Raw genomic sequence first — 3519 nt, 5'->3', positions numbered from 1 at the left:
GCATTTGAGGATGGATGCTGATTTAATATTCTTCCTGGGTTTTTTTGGGCAAGGGCGGGGCTCGGAATTCCTTTTCTCTTCGATGGAAGGCGTGTATAAAAGAGCCTTTTTACTCCCACAGCCAACGTGTGTTAGAGTTACCTCCTTCCGCTTCTTGGCTAGCCTTTTTTTTCTTTGCAAACTTAAACAAGCAAGATGCAATATATTCTCCTTTTGCAATCCTCCTGTTCACTGCTATCTACCTTAAGCCATCATTTAAGCTTTCTTTCTTTGAATGACAGTTGAGCTTTCGGGAAAAAAAGAAGAGCCTATCTTACTTCTTTGTTGTGGTCTAACCGGGGCACACAGACATCTCTTAGCATCCATGACCTTTCAGACCACCTGACCAACACTTATTTTACAGTGAACAATCTGTTAAAGAAATGAGTAAGATCTGAAGGACTCTTTTATCCATAAAAGTTAATGTATCGATGCCACACGCTTCAACCAAGTTTGACATAATGACCATAGAGCACATTTCATGAGTTCACTTAAGGTCAATCTTATTTTTTAAGTCCGAAACAAATGAGAAGATAGATGACATAGCTCAGCTTTAATTCCCAAAAGGCCCTGATGTCTATTATTACTATGACCATTATTATTATTATTATTTACCAAATTCACTGATTTGACATGGGTTGTTCAGTAATCAAAATGAAAATGAAGGCTAGAATTGGAATTTGACTGCAGTGCATTCATTCTGAGTTTTAAAACCATGCTTCAATGCTTAATTTCTTCACCCCACTTACACGTTTGAAAAGAACTGAAAAAACCATGACCCCCTAATGATTTTAGGTTTCTATTTCTCATCGTGTTGATCAAATCCCAGAGGAAGCAATTTCCCTGAAGCTGCCAATCATCTTTACACCTTGTGAAGTAATCTAATTCTTTTTAAAAAATATTATTGGCTAATCAGGCTTAATTTTTAAGAGCTATTTAGTTCCATGTAAAGAGAACACTTCTATATACATGGTGCACAAGCTAACATTTCCCCACCTCTTCTTCCTTTTCAAGTTTAGGGAGAAATGGTTCAGTGAAGATTCCTGACTATAGTAAAAAAAAAAAAAAAAAAAAAAAAAATCCATTATAGCTTAAGACAAAGGGGGAGATGAAAACTCTAAGGTCAAAGTTGCCATACAGATAGGACACACTTTTTTTCCAGTTAGAAAATGGAGTTGGTTTTGGGGAATAAACGTATAAATCTGGGGTTGGGTTTGATAGACATGCAGCTTTCCACTCGATTTTTTTTTTTTTTTTTTTTGCGGTATGCGGGCCTCTCACTGCCGTGGCCTCTCCCGTTGCGGAGCACAGCCTCCGGACGCGCAGGCCCAGCGGCCATGGCTCACGGGCCCAGCCGCTCCGCGGCACGTGGGATCCTCCCGGACCAGGGCATGAACCCGTGTCCCCTGCATCGGCAGGTAGACTGTCAACCACTGCGCCACCAGGGAAGCCCTTTCCACTCGATTTTGCTCTTCATCCTCTCAGCTGGCAATCCCCCGTGGGGGCCTCACAGCACGGCTAGAATCCAGGAAGCTTTCGGGATACCACCCTTCCCACACAGAAGCAAGTGGGATTTCCCTCCTAGAAGGCTCTTCAAAGTGAGACTGTTCATAGACACCCCCTCCCCGATCTGTGCTGTCTTCTGAAATTTTTTTAAACCATCTTCATTAATCAACGACTGATGTACAATAAAATCCCTACTAAAACTTCAGTGAGAAACCATAGAACTTGAGAGGTTCTGAGAAACATACGTAAACATGTGAAAGTCATCACAACCAAGATGGGGACCCTTTCAATCCCCTCCACATTCCCAGGTGTCCCACTGCAGTGAGCCTCCCACCCCATCCTTCCCCACGATGGCTCCTAGGTTTCTCCAAGTCACTCATTTTTCTTGAGAAATTCATCGAAATGAGTCTCCTTTTTCTGCCTGGCTTCTTTCACTGAGGTCAATGTTTTTGAGACTCATTCCTATTGTGAATCTTTGTAGTTTGTTGTTTTTTTCTTTTATTGGAGAGAAGTGATCCATCTTGCGGAAACAGGACCATCCATTGACCAGGGGACAGACACTTGGGTTGTTTCCCGTTTTTGTTTGTTATGAGCTAAAAAGGCATAGACGATGCCGTGCTGGCCGTGAGTAAAAGGGTCTTTAATTTTCTTGGAGAAATACCTGGAGAGGCATTGCAGGATGATTTTATGTCGAGCGTATATTTAATTTTATTAAAAAAAAGTGAAATCGGGTCTTCCCTGGTGGTGCAGTGGTTGGGGGTCCGCCTGCCGATGCAGGGGACGTGGGTTCGTGCCCTGGTCCGGGAGGATCCCACATGCTGCGGAGCGGCTGGGCCCGTGAGCCATGGCCGCTGGGCCTGCGCGTCCGGCGCCTGTGCTCCGCAACGGGAGAGGCCACAACAGTGAGGGGCCCACGTACTGCAAAAAAAAAAAAAAAAGTGAAATCACTGTCCAAAGTGGCTTTCCAATATTACTTTTCCACCCACATGGAGAATTCTTCCAGGTGATTCACATCATCACCAACACTTGGTATCATCCGCCTTTTTAATTTTAGCCCCCCTAGTGTATGTGCAGCGGTAACTTGTAGTTTTAGTTTGCTTTCCTAATGACTAGTGATATTGATTATACTTTAGGTGTTTATTGGTTTTTTGCATTTTTCTTTTCTTTTTTTTTTTTTTTTGACAAGAAAGTAGGATTTCTTGGTGGGCATGAGTAAGGAGGGCACAGTGCCAAGGCTCTCATGAGTGCAGGGCCCACCATTTGGCCAGAGGGACACAACTGGGGATGTATGTAACCTCACAGCCATCCAGGATGAGCCGCTTTTCTGCCACCATGTTTTCAAATGCATCCGCATTAAACTTAGTAAATCCCCATTTCTTGGAGATGTGGATCTTCTGGTGGCCAGGGAACTTGAACTTGGCCTCCATCACACGTTCCTCGTTCTGCAGCTTGGTGCCAGTGGACATTATGGCTTGGCCCCTGTGGACCCTGGCCACTGTGCCCTGGGGCTTTCCAAAGGCACCACGCATACCTGTCTGGAGCCTTGATTGGGGACAGCAGGCCAGTCATGAATGTGCACGGGAAAGGGCTGAATCCAAGGTCCCTTAGGGCAACCCATACAGGCGACAGGCTGCATACACTACCGAGGAGGCTGTTGTTTGCAGCTACTGGACGTCGGGTCCCCGTGGGGAAAACAGCACAGTCGGCTTAACTGGGTTATTTGCAAATTTACTGGATAAAATGTCTGCTTAAACTGTTCGGCCACTTAAATCATTTTGTGCTGATCTCCTTGTTCATTTCTGAGTGTTCTTTCTATAGTCCGCTGAAAAAATTTTTTAAAAAGAAACCCTTTATTTTGTAAATTCTTTCTCCCAATTTGTGGATTCATATCACACTCTGAAGTCTTTAAAAATGGAAATTTTAAATATTAATGAAACACAACTTATAGCTTTCCTTTAAGGTCTATGTGTTTTG

General features: G+C 43.8%; 1 non-coding gene across 1 annotated transcript; it reads right to left on the bottom strand.

Moving 5' to 3' along the window:
• Positions 1-3131: 3131 nt before the first annotated feature.
• Positions 3132-3265, bottom strand: LOC117310579 (small nucleolar RNA SNORA70). Its single transcript, XR_004524725.1, has one exon. It is a non-coding gene; the product is annotated as a small nucleolar RNA SNORA70 (small nucleolar RNA).
• Positions 3266-3519: the final 254 nt, after the last annotated feature.

The sequence above is a fragment of the Tursiops truncatus genome, chromosome Y (genome assembly GCF_011762595.2).
Source record: "Tursiops truncatus isolate mTurTru1 chromosome Y, mTurTru1.mat.Y, whole genome shotgun sequence".
In the NCBI taxonomy this organism is placed as follows: Eukaryota; Metazoa; Chordata; class Mammalia; order Artiodactyla; family Delphinidae; genus Tursiops; species Tursiops truncatus.
This window is presented reverse-complemented; position numbering and strand designations above follow the sequence as displayed.